The 25,684-nt window shown below is 43.7% G+C and overlaps 1 protein-coding gene across 3 annotated transcripts in view; it reads right to left on the bottom strand.

Annotated features, from left to right (window-relative positions):
• Positions 1 to 9,197, bottom strand: part of LOC147120483 (dehydrogenase/reductase SDR family member 9-like) — a 59,329-nt gene extending 50,132 nt beyond the window's left edge. Inside the window, exon 1 of one of the 3 annotated variants that reach the window (XM_085986480.1) lies at positions 8,932 to 9,197. The gene's annotated coding sequence lies outside the window, so the exon portion shown is untranslated. The remainder of the gene's footprint in view (positions 1 to 8,931) is intronic. The other 2 variants (XM_085986479.1, XM_085986478.1) reach the window with 2 other exon arrangements.
• Positions 9,198 to 25,684: the final 16,487 nt, after the last annotated feature.

The following is a 25,684-nucleotide window of genomic DNA, read 5'->3' as shown; positions in this document are numbered from 1 at the left end:
CTTCACATATCTATAAAAGCTTTTACAGTCAGTTTTATGTTCCCTGATAGCTTACTCTCATATTCTGTTTTCCCCTTCTTAATTAATCCCTTTGTCCTCCTTTGTTGAATCCTAAACTGCTCCCAATCCTCAGGATTATTGCTTTTTCTGGCCAATTTATATGTCCTCTCCTTGGATCTTATGCTATCCCTAATTTCCCTTGTTAGCCACGGTTGAGTCACCTTTTTTGTTTTATTTTTATGCCAAACTGGGATGAACAAATTCTGTAGTTCATCCATGCGGTCTTTGAATGTTTGCCATTGCCTATCCACCGTCAACCCTTTGAGTGACATTCCCCAATCAATCCTACCCAACTCGTGCCTCAGACCATCCTTTATTTAAATTGAGGACCCTAGTATCTGAGTCAACTACTTCATTCTCCATCTTAATGAAAAATTCGATCATATTATGATCGCTCCGACCCAAGGGGCCTCGTACAACAAGATTGCTAATTAATCCTTTCTCATTACATAATTCCCAGTCTAACATGGCCTGATTTCTGGTTTGATCCTCAACAAATTGGTCCAGGAAACCATCCCGTAAACACTCCAGGAATTCCTCCTCCACAGTATTGTTACTAATTTGGTTAGCCCAATCTATATGTAGATTAAAGTCACCCATGATGGCTGCTGTGCCCTTATTGCACGCTTCTTTAATTTCCCTTTTAATGCCATCCCCAACCTCTGCCTTACTGTTTGGAGGTCTATATACCACTCCCACTAACGTTTTCTGCCCCTTGGTATTTCTCAATTCTACCCATACAGATTCCACAACATCAGAGCTAATATCCTTCCTTACAATTGTGTTAATCCCTTCTTTAACCAGTAATGCTACCCCACCTCCCTTTCCTTTTTGCCTATCTTTCCTGAATATCGAATGCCCCTGGATGTTGAGTTCCCAGCCTTGGCCATCCTTGAACCACGTTTCCGTAATCCCAACCAAATCATATTCGTTTACCTCTATTTGCGCAGTCAATTCATCCACGTTATTACGAATGCTCCTTGCATTAAGATACAAAGCCTTCAGGCTGATTTTTTTAATGCTCTTCGACCTATTAGAATTATTATTTACTGTGGCCATGTTTGATTTAAACCGTTGATTTCTCTGACTGCCACTTTTGTTTTTCTCCTTCCTTTCTTTTGCTTTTATCCTTGCTTCCCTTTCCTCTGTCCCCCTGCTCAGGATCCCAACCCCCTGCCATCTTAGTTTAAACCCTCCCCCAGAGCACTAACAAACACTCCCCCCAGGACATCGGTTCCAGCCCTGCCCAGGTGCAAACCGTCCGGTTTGAACTGGTCCCACCTCCCCCAGAACCGGTTCCAATGTCCCAGGAACTTGAATCCCTCCCCGTTGCACCATTCCTCTAGCCACGTATTCATCTGAAATATCCTTCTATTTCTACTCTGACTAGCATGTGGCACTGGTAGCAATCCTGAGATTACTACCTTTGAGGTCCTATTTTTTAATTTACCTCCAAACTCCCTATATTCAGCTTTTAGGACCTCATCCCAGTTTTTACCTATATCGTTGGTACCTATATGCACCCCGACAACTGGCTGTTCACCCTCCCCTTCCAAAATGTTCTGCAGCCGTTCTGAGACACCCTTGACCCTTGCACCAGGGAGGCAACACACCATCCTGGAGTCTCGTTTGCGGCCGCAGAAACGCCTATCTATTCCCCTTACAATAGAATCCCCTATTACTATAGCTCTACCCCTCTTTTTCCTCCCGTCCTGTGCAGCAGAGCCACCCCTGGTGCCAGGAATTTGGCTGCTGCTGCCTTCCTCTGATAAGCCATTCCCCCCAACAGTACTCAAAGTGGTGTATCTGTTTGAGAGGGGGATGTCCACAGGGGACCCCTGCACTACCTGCCTGCACCTAGTACTCTGCCTGTTGGTCACCCCTTCCCTTTCTGCCTATCCAACCTCTACGTGCGGTGTGTCCAACTCCCTGAACATGCTATTCACGACGTCCTCAGCATCGCGAACGCGATATATTCCTCTAGGGCATAAAAACCCAAAAGGAAAAGTGATCCAACCATGGCTAACAAAAGACATTGGGCTAGATTTTCAGGGAGCCGTCAGGCGGGGTTTCAGGCGTGTGCGGGGGGGGAAATCCCGACTTTGGGGGTCCTGCCCAAAACCCCGCCCCACGTAAGTTTCTGGGGCGGCGGGTCCCCGCACGGGGCGGGGACCCGCCGAAACCAGGCGGGAAGTGATTAGTGTCAATTAACTGCCTGTTAACAGGTAGTTAACAGGCAGTTTTTAGCCTAATCCCCATTTTGAGGGGTTTCGTGTGCGTTTCCCGACGGCTCCAAACCATGCCAGGTTGGAGCGGCGGGCCGTCGGGTTGAATGAGTTGGAGGGGTCGCGATGTCAGCGCTCAGGTGAGTGATGGGTGCATGAGTGTAAAGGTAAGTGTGTTTGGTGTGTCTAAAGTGTGCAAAGAACTTTTACTTACCTTTACTTACCTTAACAGCCTTTCTTCCTGTAGGCGTCGGGAGCGCATCAGTCAGCCGGAACTTAAAGCTGAATGGCTGCATTCTGTCAAAAGTGACAGCCTGCAGCTTTGAGTGCTGCTGAGATTTCTAACTGAGTCTGCGTAGAAGGACTCAGCTTAGAAATCAGAGCGTCAGTGTTTCACAGCTTCAAACAGCTGTGAGACACTGATATTTCATCTGTCAGAAATCTTGACAGATGAAATTTCAGTCTGTGACGTCACCTGTTGCTGGGTGGCCCTTAATTGGCCTGCTGAGCCCGCTGGGCGGGCTCAACAAGATCAATCAAGGGAAAATCGCGCAGATTGGCCAGACGTCGAAGTAGGCGGGTCAGAAACCTGAAAGGGGAAGTCCCGCCTTCTTCCTGACAGGTTCGACAAAATCGACCTCATTAAAGCCAATATTAAGTCAAAGGAGGAAGCTTATAAAGTTGCCAGAAAAAGCGGTCAGCCTGAGGATTGGAATCTTTTTAGAAATCAGCAAAGGGGGACCAAGAAATTGATAAAGGGAAAATGAAATATGAGCACAAACTAGCAAAAAATATAAAAACGGATTGTAAAAGCTTCTATAGGTATGTGAAAAGGAAAAGACTGGTGAAGGTAAATGTAGGTCCTTTACAGTCAGAGATGGGAGAATTTATAATGGGGAATGAGGAAATGGCAGAGAAATTAAATAAATACTTTGTTTCTGTTTTCACAGAGGAAGACACAAAAAACTCCCAAAAATACGAGAAAACCAAGGGTATGATGAGAATGAGGAACTTAAAGAAATTATTATTATTAAAAAAACAGTACTAGCAAAATTAATGGGACTAAAAGTCGATAAATCCCAAAGACTGGATGACCTACATCCTAGGGTTTTGAAAGAAGTGGCCATTGGAATAGTGGACGCATTGGTTGTCATCTTCCAAAATTCTATAGATTCTGGAACGGTTCCTGCAGATTGGAGGATAGCAAATGTAACCCCGCTATTTAAGAAAGGAGGGAGAGAGAAAACGGGGAACTACAGACCTGTTAGCCTCACATCAGTAGTTGTGAAAATGCTGGAATCTATTATAAAGGATGCAATAACTGGGTACTTAGAAACTAATAGTAAGATTGGGCAGAGTCAACATGGATTTATGAAAGGGAAATCCTGTTTGACAAACCTATTGGAGTTCTTTGAGGATGTAACTAGTGGAGTAGACAAAGGGGAACTGGTAGATGTGGTGTATCTGAATTTTCAGAAGGCCTTCGATAAGGTCCCATGCAAGAGGTTGGTGAACAAAATTAGGACACATGGAATTGGGGGTAATATACTAGCATGGATTGAGAATTGGTTAACAGACAGAAAACAAACAGTAGGGATAAATAGGTCTTTTTCAGGATGGCAGGCTGTGACTAGTGGGGTACCGCAAGGATCGGTGCTTGGGCCCCAGCTATTCACAATCTATATAAATGATTTGGATGAGGGGACTAAATGTAACATTTCCAAATTTGCTGATGATACAAAGCTAGGTGGCAGTGTCAGTTGCAAAGAGGATGTGAAGGGGCTTCAAGTGGGTCTGAACAGGCTCAGTGAGTGGGCGAGAACATGGCAGATGGAATATAATATGGATAAATGTGAAGTTATCCACTTTGGAAAAAAAAACAGAAAGGCAGAGTATTTCCTAAATGGTGAAAGATTGGGGAATGCAGATGCTCAAAGGAACCTGGGTGTCCTTGTACATGAGTCACTGAAAGTGAATGTGCAGGTGCAGCAAGCCATCAGGAAGGCAACTGGTATGCTGGCCTTCATTACAAGAGGATTTGAGTACAGGAGTAAAGAAGTCTTACTCCAATTATATAGGGCCTTGGTGAAACCACACCTGGAGTACAATTTTGGTCGCCTTACCTAAGGAAGGATTTACTTGCCATAGAGTGAGTGCAACAAAGGTTCACAAGATTGATTCCTGGGATGGCGGGACTGTCGTACGAGAAGAGATTGAGTAAATAGGCCTGTATTCACTTGAATTCAGAAGAATGAGAGGGGATCCCATTGAAGCATACAAAATTATTACAGGACTTGATAGGATGAATGCTGAGAGAATGTTTCCCTTGGCTGGGGAGTCTAGAACCAGGGGCCACAGCCTCAAGATAAAGGGTAGGCCATTCAGGACTGAGATGAGAAGAAATTTCTTCACACAGACGGTGGTGAATCTTTGGAATTCTCTACCTCAGAGGGCTGTGGAGGCTCAGTCATTGGGTATATTCAAAGCAGAAGTCGATAGATTTTTGACTAGTAAGGGCATCAAGCGATATGGCGATAGGGCCGGTGAATGGAGTTGAGGCAGAAGATCAGCCATGATCTCATTGAATGGCGGAGCAGGCTCTAAGGGCCAAATGGCCTACTCCTGCTCCTATTTCTTATGTTCTTATGTTCTAATTGATATTTATTTATTATATATTTCAAATATGAAAGGCAAATATTTAGATGGGCTGGATGTTATACAATTCCTAGTCTGACTCCTCCATGCCAAACATTCTGTAGAGAAACATCCTTGTGGCTATTGTAGAAGCTATGGTCTGCTTTCTTTTGTTTGTGTCAAAGCAGAGATCAATAATGCTCATTTTCTGAATCTGCACAGCAGCTTCAGGCTGACATGAAGTGAGTGCAAAGTGAAAGGTAAGATTCTTTGTGATGCCGACAGCCATGTCTGCACCCAACAGCAGTAACAGGTATTCAGGTTATATTGAAAAATACAAGCCAGTACAGGTTTAAAGTTAATTTGACTTGCATCTGAATGAAATGCTGAAATATTTTCCCATATTACTTTAGGGACCAGATTTAGTTTGGATTGTACTGATCAGGATAGAATTCAATTGTCTTCCTGTTGCACCTTTTTCAATTTGAATCAGTTCGTGTGTGAGATGACATTAAATTACTGATGTGTACTTTTCTTTACAAGAACAGCAGGCATTCAGGTCAGCTCAATCCCAGAGAGCAATTTCAACCAAATGGAACCTTTTACTGCTAATCGTGCTCTGTAGCATTTAAATATTTTGCTTTCATTTGAAACCACTGTGAATTCACAATAAATCCAAAGTACAGATATAAAACACAGTGATGTGCTGCCCTATAAGTTCCTGGGGTAATATTGGTCCATACATACTCTTGATTATGAATGTTACTATTGGTGGTAATCCAACATTTGCAGTTTTAATAAAATAAATCAAATAGATTAACATGCTAATTAAGACAGTTCTGTTCTGACGAAAGGCCATTGACCTGAAACGTTAACTCTGTTTCTCGCTCCACAGATGCTGCCTGACCTGCTGAATATTTCCAGCATTTTCTGTTTTAATTTCTAATTAAGACCGTTGCTGGGCAGTGCATCATATTTGGATAAACCAGACAGGAATCTTTGTTTATTTTTGGAGGGGCGAGACAGAGGGAGGAAGTAGTAGGATTTAATACATCCATTATCTTAACTAATGCTAGTTCCCAGATATTCCATAGATCAACCATATCTGTCCACCATATTCTTCAATTTCTTTTCAGAAATATGTCCGATTGTCTTTTGAACCTATTTATAATGTCCAGTGGCCTTCCTTGTTAACTTATTGCACAATTCTATTACTCTTTGAGTGAAAAAGTTCTGTCTGCTTTTCTTTCTTACTCATTTTTAATTTGTATCCTAAGGTTTTTGAATGCTTCACCGTAGTAAACAATTTGCCTAGATCTGTTTTGTGAATTCCTTAATTACCTTATAAACTTAATTTCTATCATCTCAAAGTCCCCTCTTTTCCAATGAAAATAAGTCTGATTTCCTTAACCTTTCCCCATAACTTAAATTGCCGTATTCCAGAAATATCTTTGTTGCTCACCTTTGTTCCTTCTCAAGGGCAATAACATCCTTTCTGTGCTTTGGTGATTGGAACTACATCTAGTACTCCAGACACTCAATACAATCTCTTGGAATTTTACTCTGTTCCACTGTCTACTCGGTTCTTCTACTAACACAACCCAGTACCTTACCAGCATGTTTTTATTTACTGCAGTTAAGTACAATGCTAGTGGTTTCATACATTTATCCACTATAACCCTAGTTTACTTTCCTAATCAGCATGTTCTACCCCTGCTGCATTCAATTAATAATCCTTTCTTTGGTTCCTGCCTCCCATATTAGGTACTGAGAAGGTACCGCATAGTAGCCTCATGACTAAGGTCAGAACATGTGGAGTCCGGGGACAAATAGCAGAATGGATAGCAAGCTGGCTACATAACAGAAAACAGAGAGTAGGGGTTAAAGTTTTTTGAGGTTGTAACTGGCAGGGTAGGTAAGGAGGAAATCAGTGGATGTGGTGTATTTGAATTTTCAGAAAGCATTCAATAAGGTGCCACACAAGAGGTTATAACACAAAATTAGGGCTCATGGGATTGGGGGTAATATATGAGCATGGATTGAGGATTGGTTAACGGACAGAAAACAGAGAGTAGGAATAAATGGGTCATTTTCAGGTTGGCAGGCTGCAACTAGTGCTTGGGCCTGAGCTATTTACAATCTATGTCAATGACTTAGATGAGGGGACTGAGTATAATGTATTCAAGTTTGCTGATGATACAAAGCTAAGTGGAAAAGTAAGTTGTGAGGAGAATGAAAGAGGCTGCAAAGGGATATAGACAGGCTAAGTGACTGGGCAAGAACATGGCAGATGTGAAGTGATACATTTTGGTAGAAAGAATGAAGAGAGGCAATATAAACTAAATGGCACAATTTTAAAGAGGGTGCAGGAACAGAGAGACCTGGGGGTGTATGTACACAAGTCTTTGAAGGTGGCAGGACAAGTTGAGAAGGCTGTTATAAAGGCATACAGGATTCTTGGCTTTATAAATAGAGGCATAGAGTACAAAAGCAAGGAAGTCATGCTAAACCTTTATAAAACACTGGTTTGGCCTCAGCTGGAGTATTATGGCCAATTCTGGGCACCGCACTTTAGGTAGGGCATCAAGACCTTTGAGAGGGTGCAGAGGAGATTTACTAGAGTTGTACCAGGGATGAAAGACTTCAGTTACATGGGGAGACTGGAGAAACTGGGGTTGTTCTCCTTAGAGCAGAGAAGGCTAAGGGGAGATTTGATAGAGGTGTTCAAAATCATGAAGGGTTTTGATCGAGTAAATAAGGAGAAACTATCCAGTGGCAGAAGGGGTGGTAACCAGAGGGCACAGATTTATGGTAAATGGCAAAATAACCGGAGGCGATATGAGGAAAAGGAATTTACACAGCGAGTTGTTATGATCTGGAATGCACTGCCTGAAAAGGTGGTGGAAGCAGATTCAGTAATAACTTTCAAAAGGGAATTGGATAAATATTTGAAGGGGAAACAGTTGCAGGGCTATGGGGAAAGGGCAAGGGAGTGGGACTAATTAGCTAACTCTTTCAAAATGCCAGCACATCCTAAAAAGTACAATGGGCCGAATGGCCTCCCTCTGTGTTGTATCATTCTATCTGAAGAAGTGACTTAAAGGAGAGAGAGGTAGAGAAGCGGATAGGTTTAGGGAGGGAATTCCAGATCTTAGGACCTAGTCGGCTGAGGGCACGACCGCCAATGGTGGATTGAAAGAGCTCAGAATTGGAGGAGTGCAGAGATCTCAAGAGGGTTGTAGGGCTGGAGGAGGTTACAGAGATAGGGAGCGGCGAGGCCATGGAGGGATTTGAAAACAAGGATGAGAATTTTAAAATCGAGGCGTTGCTGGGCCGGGCGCTAATGTAGGTTAGGAAGCGCCGTGCAGGGGTGATAGGTGAGCGGGACTTGGTACGAAGTAGGATACGGACAGCAGAGTTTTGGATGAGCTCAAGTTTATGGAGGTGGGACGCCGGCCAGAAGTGCATTGGAATAGTCAGTGTTTTTGGTCACCCCTCCTACCAGCTCCTCCTTTGGCTGGGGTCCATTTTTCTGCCTTCACCTCTGTAAAGTACATTGGGATATTTTTCTACGGTACACGTAACTTGCTGTTGAAATGCAAGTTACATCGTGCGTTTGCTGTATCTCCTCATTGCTCCCTCCTCCGTGTACAAACATGCTGAATTTCACTACGGTGACAGCTCGTCTTTAATCCACCCAGTTCCAACCAGGTGTCTGAATCACTAAACCCTGACTGTCTCCCTGACTCTTTGTAAGTTAGAGCCCCCCGTCCCTCTCTCAAAACTGGCGCCGCTGATCCTGCCGAGATAAATGCTTGTGAATTATGTAACTTGTCACACGTAGGTTTGAGGAACATATAACCCAAACCCGCTTCCGCGTAGCGATACTGATGAATAACTATTTCAGTGTTTCAGCACTGTCTCTTTCTACCCTGACTACAAAGCAGTAATCGTGAACGGTTACAGGGCTTCCACACACAGCCAACCAAAAACAGAACAGGACAGCTCTTACCTGAAGAATGTGCCCAGTTCTCTGGGTTGCTGCCTGTTGTACGGTTGAGGTGGGAACCGCGGTGTGAGTGGCTGTTACTGCTGTTGTTTTCAGTTTTGCTCTTTAGCTCCGGGTTGATTGCTCATAAGCCTCACTGTGGAATTCCCTGATTGCCGAGCCTCCCTGGGTGGGCTGCCGAACACGCACAAAGTGCGATCTGATCTTGTCTGATGCGTTGGATCTGAACTGGCAGAGTTGTACAAATAAATACAACTATTCCCCACAGCAGTATTTCGTATGGAAGGAGAAAAATATGGGCGTGCCAAAGATGTGCCTATTAGTTATCTGCTAGGAATGCACTCATAATATATGGTGTGGAGATGCCGGAGTTGGACTGGGGTGGACAAATGTAAGAAATCACACAACACCAGGTTATAGTCCAACAGCTTTATTTGAAATCACAAGCTTTCGGAGCGCTGCTCCTTCTTCAGGTGAAGTGGAGAAATGCATAAAGACACAGCTTATATAGTCAGAGAATCATGTCAGATGTTTACAGGTAACCTTTCCAACTGCCATTTATCGCACCTCGGCAGGGAGATAATCACAGCAGTCAAAGGTGTGAATGGTGTCCAAACAGGTCAGTCAGGGAAACATTACATCAAAGAACAATGAGGTGGGGTCACAAGGGGTCAAATATTGCAGATGCTGGGGTCTGTATGAAAAACAAAAAAACAGACAAAAAACATTTTTTTTTTTTTTTGGCTGGAAATCACAGCAGGTCCAGCCGCATCTGTGTAGAGAGAACAAGCCAATGTCGACTCGAGTCTGGATGACCCTGCATCAGGTGGGGTTACATGTAGCGTGACATGAACCCAAGATCTCGGTTAAGGCCGTCCTCATGGGTGCGGAACTTGGCTATCAGTTTCTGCTCGACGATTTTGCGTTGTCGTGTGTCTCGAAGGCCACCTTGGAGAATGCTTACCCGAAGATCGGAGGCTGAATGTCCTTGACTGCTGAAGTGTTCCCCGACAGGGAGGGAACACTCCTGCCTGGTGATTGTTGCGCGGTGTCCGTTCATCCGTTGTCGCAGTGTCTGCATGGTCTCGCCGATGTACCATGCTCTGGGGCATCCTTTCCTGCAACGTATGAGGTAGACAACGTTGGCCGAGTCACATGAGTATGTACCATGTACCTGGTGGGTGGTGTCCTCACGTGTGATGATGGTATCGGTGTTGATGATCTGGCATGTCTTGCAGAGGTTGCTGTGGCAGGGTTGTGTGGTGTCGTGGTCGCTGTTCTCCTGGAAGCTGGGTAATTTGCTGCGAACGATGGTCTGTTTGAGGTTAGGCGGCTGTTTGAAAGCGAGTAGTGGAGGCGTGGGGATGGCCTTAGCGAGGTGTTCGTCGTCATCGATGACATGTTGAAGGCTGCGAAGAACATGGCATAGTTTCTCCGCTCCGGGGAAGTACTGGACGACGAAGGGTACTCTGTTGGTTGTGTCCTGTGTTTGTCTTCTGAGGAGGTCTATGCGATTTTTCGCTGTGGCCCGTCGGAACTGTCGATCGACGAGTCGAGCGTCATATCCCGTTCTTACAAGGGCGTCTTTCAGTGTCTGTAGGTGTCCATCGTGTTCCTCCTCGTCTGAGCAGATCCTGTGTATTCGCAGGGCTTGTCCATAGGGGATGGCTTCTTTAACGTGGTTAGGGTGGAAGCTGGAGAAGTGAAGCATCGTGAGGTTGTCCGTGGGCTTGCGGTAGAGTGAAGTGCTGAGGTGTCCGTCTTTGATGGAGATTCGTGTGTCCAGGAATGAGACTGATTCTGAGGAGTAGTCCATGGTGAGTTTGATGGTGGGATGGAACTTGTTGATGTTATCGTGTAGTCTTTTCAGTGATTCTTCGCCGTGGGTCCATAGGAAGAAAATGTCGTCGATGTATCTGGTGTATAGCGTTGGTTGGAGATCCTGTGCAGCGAAGAAGTCTTGCTCGAACTTGTGCATGAAGATGTTTGCGTATTGGGGTGCGAATTTGGTCCCCATGGCTGTTCCATGTGTTTGGGTAAAGAACTGGTTGTCGAAGGTGAAGACATTGTGGTCAAGGATGAAGCGGATGAGTTGTAGGATGGCGTCTGGAGATTGGCTGTTGTTGGTGTTGAGTACTGAGGCTGTCGCAGCGATGCCGTCATCGTGGGGGATACTGGTGTAGAGTGCCGAGACGTCCATCGTGGCGAGGAGTGTTCCTGGTTCAACTGGTCCGTGGGTGCTGAGCTTCTGTAAGAAGTCTGTAGTGTCGCGACAGAAGCTGGGGGTTCCCTGTACGATGGGTTTCAGGATGCCCTCAACATATCCAGAGAGGCTCTCACACAGGGTTCCGTTGCCTGATGCGATAGGACGTCCAGGTGTGTTGGCTTTGTGTATCTTTGGGAGGCAGTAGAAGTCACCCACGCGGGGAGTACGTGGGATGAGAGCATGTAGGATGCTTTGAAGGTCTGGATCGAAGGTTTTGATCAGTCTGTTGAGTTGGCGGGTGTGTTCTTTGGTCGGATCTGCGGGTAACTGTCTGTAGTGTTCCTGGTTGTCCAGTTGTCGGTATACTTCTTTGCAATAGTCCGTTCTGTTCTGTATGACGATGGCACCTCCTTTGTCTGCTGGTTTGATGACGATGTTGCGGTTGGTCTTGAGAGCGTGGATGGCGTTGCGTTGTGCTCGGGTGACATTCTGGACTGTCTTGTGAGTGCGGCTGATGAATCTGGCATTGATGCATCTCCTGACAGCTTGAGCATACATGTCAAGCTTAGGGCAGCGACCCTCCGGAGGGGTCCAATTTGACTCTTTCTTCTTCGGTCGCTGCACTGCGGATCCCTCTGTCTGCTGTTCCGGATCATTGATTGTCTCATTGGGTTCGCTGCTGACATCTTGGGATTTGTGGAAGAATTCCCGGAGCCTCATTCTCCTGATGAATTCCTCTGTGTCTGCCGCGAGACCGATGGGGTCCATTTTGGTGGTGGGGCAGAAATTGAGACCTCGGCTGAGAACTTCAATTTCGTCTGGTTGAAGGGTGTGGTCGGACAGGTTGATGATGGATTTCCCTGTGGTTTCAACCGTGGTACCGGGGGAGGCTTGGTTGCTGCTGCTGGTGATGCCAAGTTTCTCAAGCTTCCTGTTCTTGGTGACAGTGAAAATCACAGGAAGATGCTGTAAACATCAGTTCTGACGAAGGGTCTTGGACCTGAAACGTTAACTCTGTTTCTCTCTCCACGGATGCTGCCTGGCCTGCTGAGTTTTTCCAGCATTTTCTGTTGTTATGCTGTAAACATAATTGGATCTATTTTCCTGTCACTGTAAATACAGGCTGCCATTTCACTCGTATCTACATTGATAAGTTCGAAGAATCATTCTCCCCCTCCAAACCCTTGTCCCAGTTCACACAGGCACTCTACCTCTTTGATGTGCTCTTTACTGCAAGAGAGTGCACTAACGCGATATAAATTAGGGGCAGGCAGAAAGTCTCATCTGTGCACTGCACTGCAAAATGCAACAGATAAAATGCGCACCCACCATCGATGATGGAATTTCGGTCCCAGAAAGCACAGTCTTGGAATGAAACAGCAGCGTTAAGTACGAGCTGCAGGTTGGACCATACTTAAGCAGCAGACCAGAGGGACAAAAAGTGCACTTTCATACATTGCCTATGTCTGGCTAAGCCACTGCTACCCCTCTACCTCTTCTCCCTAGGTCAGAGAGTTTTTCTCCTGGAACCACTCTCCAACCTCACCCAGTTCACAGTTGAATTCTAAAGACTCTTGCTCCACCTGGTTCATAGAGGCACGCTACCCTTCCAACACTCCCAATTCAAAGAGGCACTCTTCCCTCTCTAACCCATTCTCCCCAAATGATCGAGTCACCCCTTCCTCTTTAATTTCCTCCAACTCACAAAAGTACTCTTCACTCCCTAATTCATGGAGGCACTCCACCTCCAGACCCTCTTTCAGTCCAAGAGGCACAGTACCCACGGCAACTCCCCTCACCTCCATCTCACAAAGGCGAGGTGTTGGGGTTTTGGAAGATAATTCCATGCAGGAGGGCCATGATGATAGAAGGCCCTGTAACTGATGGTGAAGTGGAAGTAGGGGTTGGGGACATACTCGTCCAGACTCAGAACAGCAGAAAGTACCGGTTGGGGTGTTGGTTGCAGAGGCAGGATGGACAGAGGCCATGGTGGGATCCAAAAGGTACAGCAAAGCCCAGTTTGTGTTTATTTGTTCTTGGAATATTGACAATACTGGCAAGACCACATTTATTGCCCATTCCTAGTTGCCCTTAGTAGGTGGTGGTGGGCCTAATCCTTTAATTGCTACAGTGCTTGTGTTGATGATGCTTCCACAATAGCGTTTGGTGGGGAACTCCAGGACTTAGTGATTCGAACCACAAAATTTGGACACAACGCAGAAGAATGTTTACTGTAACATTTGCCTGGGAATATATATAAAGGCAAGCTCTGATATGTCCACTCCAGCTTTATAATCAGGATTTATGATGAAAACATCACAATACATTGATTGTGTAACTGCCTGGTACAGTAACAGGAAAAACCTTGAGTAACAGATATCAGCCTGCTGCACACATTAAAACATGTTTTTCACTGTTTCAGAGATAGCAGTGTTATTTTAGTTCTTTTGTTGAAATGACTTACATTCAAACAGTTTTGAAATGTCTCAGCCTCAGACTGTTCTGGCTGATCACATATGGAAATTAATAGGAATAGGAATTGTTCTAGCATACGTCAAAAAAAAATTTAACAGCAACTTTTAGTTGAAACCATAGTTTTAATTTTAGAGGTATGGTTATTACAATTTGAACAGTAAATATGCATGAGAAATATTGGATGAAATAATTTATACTAAATACAGGGACAAAACAGACATTTAAGTAATCTCACCACTGTGGCTATAATGTCTCAAGTCTGTAATAACAAATAGGCAGCCATGTGGCACACCATTTATGTAGTAGTAACAGCCAGCAACAAAATCAGTAGCTATGGCTATCAATGGTACACATTTGCACTAGTATGCTGTTTAAAACAGCTAAAGTTATCTGCTGTTGTAAATGTGAAGTTTGTTCTCAAAGCAAGCATTTTATCCTAATTTCATTTGAATTTGTGTGTGTCAGCTGTGGCTCACTCTTGCCTCTGAGTCAGAAGGTTATGGGTTCAAACTGCACTCCAGAAACCTGAGCACAAAGCCGAGGCTGAAAATCCAGGGCAGTTCTGGGCAATGTTCTCTTTAATTTTTCTTGGGGTGCACAGCCCCTTTAACGGGCTGTGTGGCTGAAATAAAGAATAGATTTGCCTTTCTAATCTAAGCTTTATTAACTTAAAAATCTTGTAGCACATCTTTCAACACCCAGTCCCAACTAAAGGCTGGAAAGAACTGAATTTAAGATGGCCACCACAAATCACATGACATCAACTACCAATGAGATTACAGCATATATCCCAAGGCAGGAAACAAACAACCAATCACAATACTTCTTACTAAACATAAAGAATAATCACCACATTCACCCCTCCTTTTAAAATATACTCCAACCTAAATAACCTTTACAATTTATAATTAATTATTTACAACTAAAACTATGCACAGACAAAATAAAACTATTCAACATGACACAATACTAAGTGAGCAACAACAAATAGTAACATTGCACATAAGTATTAAGTATCTCTCAACTAAAACAATATAATATAATATTTCAACAATTTTAAAACATTAGTATCAATTTAAAAGTCCATTTTCAATCGGTCGACCGGATATTTTGTTCATGTCGACCTTCTTAACCTTGGTGAAATTCCTTGCCCTCCCACACCAGGAGACACAGAAGTATCTTCTGCAGGAAGGCTATCCATATCCCGATTTTCAACGGTTTCCGGATTAGAAATCCCATCAGGAGGTAAACTGGGACGGTCATGAACATCCATCGAGGGCTGACTAATAGAAGTATAATTATCTGCAGTCGGATTGGAAATATTCGTAGTATCTGTAACAGCATCCACATTATCTGAATCATGACTATTGTTAATATCCTCAGAAGAGGGCTGGCCACCACAAGGAGCCAAGTCTTTAATTGAAACGGTACTTTCTTTCCCATCTTGGAATCGAATATGAGCATATTAGGAATTTGCCTCCAACAGCTCCACCTCCTCCACTAAAGGATCATATTTTGACAATCTAACATGGCTTCGAAGCATGAAGCCATGAAGGTACCGAATATCCCGTAGTAGATCTCCACGGATAGTTAAAGAGCCTTTCATGGGGGGTCACATTAGTAGCCGTTGAAAGCAATGATCTAATGGAATGCAGGGCATCAGGCAGTACCATTTCCCACTGTGTATTCTTAAGGTTCCAGGATGTCAAAGCCAACATAACTGCCTTCCAGATCACCCCATTGTATCGTTCGCACTGTCCATTACCCTGGGGATTATACGGGGTAGTTCTGCTAGTAGAAATTCCCCGGCTCTGAAGGTATTCCTTCAACTGGGAAGACATAAAAGAACTTCCCTGATCCGAATGGATATACGCAGGCACCCCAAAGATGACAAAAAGTTGAGTCAGACATTTGATAACTGTAGCAGCTGATACATCTGCGCAAGGAAAAGCAAAAGGGAACCTTGAAAACTCATCCACAACAGTAAATATATATCGGTTTTGAGTAGTTGAAGGAAGAGGCCCCTTAAAATCGACGCTCAAACGTTCAAAAGGAGAAGTAGCCTTTATAAGATGAGCTCATTGAGGCTTAAAGAAATTCGGTTTACACCGAGCACAGATAGAACATGATGAAGTCATCCGCTTGACGTCTTCAACTGAAAAGGGCAAATTCTTACTGCGTACGAAGTGTATCATCCTCGTAACCCCAGGATGGCATAAGGCATTGTGAAGATTAATAAGCGTATCTCCGTGAATCACAGAACAATAAGCCCTCGACAGCGCATCAGCAGCAACATTATCCTTCCCCGGACGATAAACTATATCAAAATGGTAACATGCCAACTCAATCCTCCACCTCATTATTTTATCATTCTTAATCTTTCCAAAATGTTTGACATCAAACATAAAGGACACAGACTTTTGATCAGTTACCAATGTAAAATGTCGCCCCGATAAATAATGTCTCCATTTATGCAGTGCTTCTACTATTGCATACGCCTCTTTCTCTATTGAAGAATGCCTTTTTTCACTATTGTTCAAGGTACGTGAGAAAAAGGCCACAGGTCTTCCATTTTGGTTCAGAGTAGCCCCAATTGCAAAATCAGAAGCGTCCGTCTCAATCACAAAAGGAACCTGCTCATCAATAGAATGCACAACTGCTCCAAGGATATCCTTTTTAAAATTATCAAAACACGTCCTGGCCTCCCATGATAGAGGATATGTCGTAACCCGAATAAGAGGCCGGATCTTCTGTGAAAAATTTGCAATCCAATTAGAATAGTAAGAAAACAGTCCAACAACTCATTGCAAAGCCTTAGAATTAGTAGGACAAGGTAAATCAATCAATGGTCGCAGACGTTCTGGGTCTGGTTTAATCTTGTTTCCCGAGATAATGTACCCCAGTAGATTTACCTCAGTGGTCGAAAAGGTACACTTCTCTTTATTGAAAGTTAAACCAACTTTTTCCGCAGCTTGAAGGAATCTTTCTAAATTAGAATCATGCTCCACCCTTGATTTGCCACACACCGTGATGTCATCTAAGTATGAAAAGGTGTCAGAGAGAGAGTTATCACTTATAAAAGCATCCATTGCCCGTTGAAAACAAGCAACACCATTAGTAACACCAAATGGTATTCGGCAAAACTGATACAGCTTTCCACCAGCCTCAAAGGCCGTATATGGTTGATCCTTCTTAACAATAGGAATCTGATGATAAGCACTCTTTAGGTCAATAGTGCTAAAAACCTTATACTGAGATACTTTATTGATAAGCTCATCAATCTTAGGCAAAGGGTACGCATCTAATTGAGTGTACCTATTAATAGTTTGGGAATAGTCTATCACCATTCGTTTCTTATGTCTCTCGTTAGTCATGACAACTACCTGTGCCCGCCAAGGCGAACAACTAGGTTCAATGATTCCTTCCAATAAGAGACGTTGAACTTCAGAATTAATAAATTCTCTATCCTGACTGCTATACCTTCTTGACTTGGTAGCAATTGGCTTACAATCCGGCATCAAATTGGAAAAAAGTGATAATGGAGAAATGGATAAAGAGGTTAATCCACAAATAGATAAAGGTGGCTTAGTCCCTCCAAATGAAAGACTAAGAGACTCGTGTAACTGAAGCACATCATGACCAATCAAAATATCCGCACAGAGATTAGGCAAAGCAGATAGGTGTATATCAGTATACGTATTACCTAGAAGAATCAATTTCACAAGGCAATAACCAGCTACTTGTGAAGTGAGAGTCAGCTGAGCCATACACACCTGATAGGAAACAGGCGAAATTTTCAAATGCTTCTCCTTTGCAAACTGAAGACTTATAAAACTCTCGGTACTGCCCGTATCTATAAGGGCCTTCACTTCCAATCCATTAACTTGGGCCATAACTATAGCTTTGTTTAGGCCATGAGCAAATGCAGCAGAAATTGATGCAATAAATGCCCTATCTAAAGGCTGAATAGTCACAGAGGAGGTAATTGAACCTGATGATTTACACACACGTGCGTAATGACCTCTCTTGCCGCATTTACTACACACAGCCTCCCGAGCAGGACACTTCAGACGAGGGTGCCGGACGTTCCCACAAAAATAACACTTCTGAATCCTAGAGGCAACAGCCGCTGAAGTAGAAACTGTTTCAGAATCTAGTAAACCACTCCTATTAAGTCCACATAATTCCTTTTCATCCGGAACTGCCGAAACCACAGTCACAGGCCGATTAAAAAGAGCATAAGAATCCGAACTTCTCTGAGCCACATCCAATGTAGAAGCTTGCTCAAAAGCACTCTTAAGATCCAAAGTCTTATTTTCTAACAACCGCTGATGAATTGATCTAGACAGTAATCCATTAATAAAAGCATCCCGTACCGATTCTTCCTTATATTCTTCAGCCATCACGGCCTTATAATTACAGTTAACACTAAGGCACCGAAGTGCTTGTAAATAAGTATCCAAGGATTCACCCACCTGCTGCCTACGGGCAGATAGAAGGTGACATGCAAATACCTCATTCTTTGGTTTAACAAAAATCTTTTCCAATGTAGAAATAGCCACTTCGTAAGTTTTACAGTCCAAAATATACTTATACACATCCGGAGCAATGTAGTTGATCAGCATATTCAGCTTATTTAGAGACTCTTGATCCAACACGCCCAAAAAGTTTTTAAATGTACAATACCAGTGTTTCCATTTATCATCCACTCCTGCAGAATTAGGGTCAGCATTGAATCGTTCTGGTTGAAGATATCGCTCCATTCTGACATAAAGTTAATAAATTGAAATAAAGAATAGATTTGCCTTTCTAATCTAGGCATTATTAACTTAAAAATCCTGTAGCACATCTTTCAACACCCAGTCCCAACTAAAGGCTGGAAAGAACTGAATTTAAGATGGCCACCACAAATCACATGACATCAACTACCAATGAGATTACAGCATATATCCCAAGGCAGGAAACAAACAACCAATCACAATACTTCTTACTAAACATAAAGAATAATCACCACAGTGGCCCATTCAGATTTCGCACGTGCGCAGGTTTTCCATTCGAAAGCCGGTGAGCCGGCTGTGTGGGTCCTTGGGTCATGCAGCTTAAAGAGATGCCTAAAACAGGTTAATTCAGTGGCAATCACCCCCCCCCCAACCTCCTGTTGCCCACTGCAATCACCCCCTCCCGGAAGTTACCTGAGGGCCACTACTGGTGAGGCATGTGGCCTGAAATTCATTTTTCTTGTGGGGCAAGTTGCCTGTGGAGGTGCAATAAGCATCAGCAGCTCACCCCGAATATGTACACGAGGCCCAAGGCTTCATTTCTGACCAGTCTCCTGCCTCTGGATGCACTGCAGCAACTCGCCAAGGCTTCTTTGACAGCACCTCCCAAACCCCGCAAACTCTACCACCTAGAAAGACAAGGGCAGCAGGCGCGTGGGAAAGCCACCAGCTCCAAGTTCCCCTCTAAGTCGCACACTATCCAGATTTGGAAATATATCACCATTCCTTCATCGTAGCTGGGTCAAAAACCTGGAACTCTCTACTGAACAGCACAGTGGCGTACCTTCGCCACATGGGCTATAGCGGTTCAAGGCAGTGGCTCGCCACCACCTTCTCAAGGGCAACTAGGGATGGACAATAAATGCTGGCCTTTCCAGTGATGCCAACATCCTGTGAATGAATAAAAAGACTCGGCATTGAAAGGGCATGATGTTGGAGTATTTGCATGATAGATACCTGCTAAATAATAATAATAATAATCAACTTTATTGTCATTGTTAGTGCACAAGTGCAGTACAACGAAATGTAGGCTTGCGGCTCCCGAGATTGTACATTTAGATTAAGACATTTAAACATTCAACATACATTTGGCTTGTAATACATTAACATAAACATAACCATTATAAAGTGCATTGGCAGATGTGCAGGCTTTAGAGTTTATTTGTGGAGTTCAGTAGGATGACAGCCCTGGGAAAGAAGCTGTTCCTAAATCTGGTCGTACGGGTGCGAATGCATCTGTAGCGTCTCCCAGATGGCAGGAGGGCGAACAGACTGTCGCTGGGGTGGGTAGGGTCTTTGATGATGGACCGTGACCTCCGTAAACAGCGTTTCTGGTATATGTGCTCTATGGTCGGTAGCCGGGTGCCGGTAATGCGTTGGGCAGTTTTGACTACCCGCTGCAGGGCTTTCCGGTCATAATAGCTACAGCTGCCATACCATACTGTGATACAGTTCGTCAGGATGCTCTCTATTGTGCAGCGGTAAAAGTTAGAGAGGATCAGGGGTGACAGGTTACATCCCTTCAGCCTCCTTAGGAAATATAGGCGCTGCTGGGCCTTCTTCACCAGAGAGGAGGTATTGAGGGACCAGGAGAGGTCTTCCGTGATGTGGACTCCGAGGAACTTAAAGCTGTCCACCCTTTCCACCACAGCCCCATTGATATGGATGGGGGTGTGACTTCCGCCTTCCGCCAGAAAATGTTAGGACTGGTGCATTCCAGTGTAAGTAAATTTTTAACGGCGTGATAAGTCTTAATTACTGCCAAACAACCTTTCTGGCACTGAAAATTAACTTTTATGGGTGTGGAATCTCATTCCTTCAGTTTTTAATTATTGTTGGAGATTTAAAAACAACTTTTTCTTTCTGTCTCTTATCGTAATCCCGTCTTTCTTTCCCTCTCTTTATTTCGCTTTCTGTACATGATTTGACACTGAATTAACTATTCTAACGCGCACTTCCTGGTTCAGTCTCTGTGTGCCTCAGTAAGGATTCTTCAGTCTGATTGGTTGAGGAGATATACAGTTGCTCGCCCTGTTGACACAGGTCCCAGATCCCCTGTAGAGGGCGCCGCACCAAAATAGATTTCTAATCACCGCAAGTTCCAGTGCAAAAGCCCACAGAAAGTCTGTGGGCAAGTGTAAGTGTAATGAACAGTTGGCACCATTCATTCGCTGCTCACTGTAAAATCCAGGACAATAAAGGAAGTAAAGAACTCAACATATGAGGACTGATTCAACAATCCTGTTTAAAAAGCTGCCAATTCCCATACCAGAAGAGTAATAAGCTGGTAAATGTTTAGCCTTTGCAACGATTTATGGAGGAAAAAAATGACCAGTAAGACCGAAAGAACAGACAACTCAACATAAAGACACAAAACAAAGTCTGTGGTGGCAGAGTGTTGCTGCCCCCAACCCCCTACTTGATGACTGTACAAAATGAAGCACGTTTGTGAAAATGTTACACTGCCTTCTTAGCTGGGGATTGATATGTGTGATAAAGTGAACTGCAACCAAGAGCAAATAAAAGTATAACGTTACCATTAATTTCCCATGTACAGAAAAAGAAACTACTTATTGGATAACCCCCTTAATGATGTAATTGTACATTGTAATGGCTTAGGAAAAAAGGTCATTTATAAAACTTGAAGAAATTGAATAATTTATCATAACAAAATCTACTAAATACTACCCCAAAAACGACTGTGAATAAGCTGATAATAAAATCACCAGTTTGAAGAGGCCAGTGCAGTGGAGGGAGGGTGAAAATCCATTTTGTAACAGACCTGTTATCATCTATAGTATTGCTAAATATTTCAACCCACTGTGTATTTCCAGCATGTTCTGTTTTTATTTCAGATTTCCACTCGTGTTTGGCTTTGTAATGCACTTGCAACAATGTATTATTTTGAACAATGCGATTCCTGTGAGACGGATGTAATTAGAGTGAAAGCACAGCTGATGAGCCAATCAGAATCCACTTACAATAATGCTGCTGGAGCACTCATTAAAATGTTAAACTAACTACTTAACTACTCTAAAAATAGTTTGTGAATCCAGCTGTGGAGCGTGCAATAGTGTGCAGTAATGGAGCAGAAGAGAAAGCATTAACCCACTTGCTTTAATTGGGTTAATTCCCCATTAAGATAGCAAAGGAATGGCATATGAATTTGTCAAGCAATCACCCACTAATATCAGTAATAGTCATTTCTAGCCTACAGTTTCAGACCCAAACATTTATCATCATTAGGTTCAGCAATATTTAGCCTGAGGAAAAAAGTAATATTCTTCCCAGGGAGAATGTACTGTGCATGAAACAGAAGTATTTACTCGCTTCACGTTAGTTTGCTTAGTTCTAAATGGAGTGAATATAGCTGATTCAAGCCTACTTACATGTATTGTTCAGATTGCTTGCAGAAGGAAATAGTACATTGACCTTTGACTAATGCTGCTTTGACTGCAGATAACCTGCTTTCCTTTGTCCTAATACATTGTCTTTTTAACAATTGTGTCCAGCACTCCAACTGAACTTGGTAACAAAAAAGGAGGCTATGTTGCTCTAGAAAGAGAGAGTAGATAGTGGTTCTGAACAATGTTCCATGTAAGCTGCACTTTGTTCTGCGTAGCCTGTTTCTTATAATATGTGGTCCCTTTAAATTTCTGCACATGTGCAGTATTTACAATGTAAAAGCCTGCACAAGACCTTTGAGATTACTGCATGGCCATGCGGCCACGCAACTTAGGGGGAACATTGGTTCTGAGAATTCCCATTATAATTGAACTAAAGTCCTGACATTATTATGATGGTATAAATGCTGTGCTACTGTTATATAGCATAGTAAAGCTTGATAAACTGATGCAAACAGTTTATATTGGGAAGCTTCAACATAACCATGAGGCATTTAAAAGTTGCAGAACTCTTGTTTTGAGAACAGATATGTCCGTAAGGACTCTGACCTTATTGTTTGCAGAAGTGTAGGTAGTCAAGGGATGAAATAGGCAATAGACCTTGGGACACTGCACTTTGTGTAGAGCCTAACATAAACTTTGCTCAACGTTCTGAGAATGAAACAGGCCAGAGATAACAGATATCACCAGCCTATTATAAACACAGTACAAACAGCTCTAGTCATTAAACAGAGAACAATGGGAATGATTACAAGGCAGTATTCAGTCATTGACATCTGTGCTCACAGTTTATAACCATTATTATCTGAACCCCAAAGTGAGATTATAGGGGTGATTTCATAATCCGGTGCTCCCAATGTGGAGTCGTACTGGCAGGGAGCACAGGTTGGGAATCATGACAGTACAGCTGATGACGTTCAATCTGTTAAAATGAATGGATGGAATAAATTGGACTGCGCAGCTGCAATTTCCTGACCTGCACGATCAGTGAGCACCACTCCATGATGGGAGTACCGATTGTGGAATCAACCCTTATAGAATTTAAATTATAATAAATGCATCTATATAGTGCATTTTCATATCATCAATTTGTCTCCGTTACATTTTTTAACCTGCAGTGGCTGTTGTTACGTAGGCAGTGACCCTGGAACAACAATGTCCCACAAATAGCAATGAAGTGAAAGGCCAGTTGATCCATTCTTTCTTTAACTTGTTTTTCTTGTGTTGATTGAGGGAATAATGTTGGTTAAGACACAGGGAGAATTCCCTACTCTTTCTTTGAATAGCACTACCCGAAGACAAGTGTGACCTCAGTTTAACAGTTCATCCAGAAAACACCTCCAGATACATGCGGAAAGTGTAAATAAGACTGTGGATAGGACTTTAAACTAATGAGACGGGGGGAATGATCTGGGGATCTCAGAGAAATGTGCAAATAATAGGGTAATAATAATGGGGGATTTCAACTTCCCCAATATTAACTGGGATAGTCAGAGTGTGAAAGGCTCAGAGGGTGTAGAATTCTTAAAGTGCATCCAGGAGAGCTTTTTGAGCCAGCATGTAGAAAGTCCTACAAGAGAGGGGGCGGTACTGGACCTAATTCTAGGGAATGTGGCCGGCCAAGTGGAAAAAGTGCTAGTAGGTGAGCACTTTGGTGATAGTGACCATAATATGGTAAGATTTAAGGTGGTCATGGAAAAGGACAGGGATGGGCCGGAAATAAAGGTTCTAAATTGGGGGAAGGCCGATTTTAATAGGATAAGGCAGGATCTGGCCAAAATGGACTGGGATCAGCTACTTGTAGGAAAATCCGCATCGGAGCAATGGGAGGCTTTCAGAAGGGAGATTGAGATCATACAATGGCAACATGTTCCCGTAAAGGTCAAGAGTGGTTCCAAAAACCACAGGGAACCGTGGATGTCAGGGGATATACGAGAATGGATTAGGAAAAAAAGGAGGGCTTTTGGTAGATACAAAAAGCTAAAGACGGAGGAAGCCCTAGAGGAGTACAAAAAGTGCAGGGGGATACTTAAAAAAGAAATTAGGAGATCAAGGAGGGGCCATGAAATAACACTGGCGAGCAAAATAAAGGAAAATCCGAAGATGTTTTATAAGTATATTAAGGGTAAGAGGATAACTAGGGAAAAAATAGGGCCCATTAGGGACAAAAGTGGCAATCTGTGTGTGGAGCCGGAAGATGTAGGAGGGGTTCTAAATGAATTTTTTGCATCTGTTTTCACTATGGAGAAGGACGATGTAGACATAGAAATAGGGCGGGGGGACTATGATATGCTCGAACATATTAACATCGAGAGGGAGGAGGTATTGGCGGTTTTAGCTGGCCTAAAAATGGATAAAACCCCAGGCCCGGATGAAATGTATCCCAGGCTGCTGTGTGAGGCAAAGGAGGAGATTGCGGGGGCTCTAACACATATATTCAGGACCTCTCTGGCCACAGGGGATGTGCCAGAGGACTGGAGAACCGCTAATGTAGTACCATTATTCAAGAAGGGTAGTAGGGAAAAACTGGGGAACTACAGGCCAGTGAGCCTAACATCAGTGGTAGGAAAATTATTGGAAAAAATCCTGAGGGACAAAATTTGTCTCCACTTGGAGAGGCAAGGATTAATCAGGGATAGTCAACATGGCTTTGTCAAGGGAAGATCATGTCTGACTAATTTGATTGAATTTTTTGAGGGGGTGACTAGGTGTGTGGATGAGGGTAACGCAGTGGATGTGGTATACATGGATTTCAGTAAGGCCTTCGATAAAGTCCCGCACAGGAGACTGGTCAAGAAGGTAAGAGCCCATGGAATCCAGGGTGCCTTGGCACATTGGATACAAAACTGGCTTAGTGGCAGAAGGCAGAGGGTGATGGTCGAAGGTTGTTTTTGTGACTGGAAGCCTGTGGCCAGTGGGGTACCACAGGGATCGGTGCTGGGTCCCTTGCTGTTTGTGGTCTACATTAATGACTTGGATATGAATGTAAAGGGTATGATCAGTAAGTTCGCGGATGATACAAAAATTGGTAGGGTGGTAAATAGCGAGGAGGGTAGCCTCAGTCTGCAGGACGATATAGATGGGTTGGTCAGATGGGTGGAACAGTGGCAAATGGAATTTAACCCGGAAAAGTGCGAGGTGATGTACATTGGGGGGGCTAACAAGGCAAGGGAATACACAATGAATGGAAAGACCCTAGGCAAGACGGAGGGTCAGAGGGATCTGGGTGTGCAAGTACACAGATCCCTGAAGGCGGCGGAACAGGTGGATAAGGTGGTAAAAAAGGCATATGGGATACTTGCCTTCATTAGCCGAGGCATTGAATATAAGAGCAAGGAGGTTATGATGGAGCTGTATAAAACACTGGTTAGGCCACAGCTGGAATACTGTGTGCAGTTCTGGTCGCCACACTACAGGAAGGATGTGATCGCGTTAGAGAGGGTGCAGAGGAGGTTCACCAGGATGTTACCAGGGCTGGAGCGCTTCAGCTAGGAAGAGAGACTGGGCAGATTGGGTTTGTTTTCCTTGGAGCAGAGGAGGCTGAGGGGGGACATGATTGAGGTGTACAAAATTATGAGGGGCATAGATAGGATGGATGCTGAGGAGCTTTTTCCCTTAGTAGAGGGGTCAATAACTAGGGGGCATAGATTCAAGGTAAAGGGCGGGAGGTTTAGAGGGGATTTGAGAAAGAACTTTTTCACCCAGAGGGTGGTTGGAGTCTGGAACTCACTGCCTGAAAGGGTTGTGGAGGCAGAAACCCTCACAACATTTAAGAAGCATTTGGATGAGCACTTGAAATGCCATAGCATACAAGGCTACGGGCCAAATGCTGGAATATGGGATTAGATTAGACAGGGCTTGATGGCCGGCGCGGACACGATGGGCCGAAGGGC

Source organism: Somniosus microcephalus, chromosome 4 (genome assembly GCF_052327205.1).
Source record: "Somniosus microcephalus isolate GS21.2 chromosome 4, FLI_Smic_1.0, whole genome shotgun sequence".
NCBI classification, from domain to species: Eukaryota; Metazoa; Chordata; class Chondrichthyes; order Squaliformes; family Somniosidae; genus Somniosus; species Somniosus microcephalus.
The sequence above is the reverse complement of the archived record's forward strand: the minus strand, read 5'-3'. Positions and strand labels throughout refer to the sequence as shown.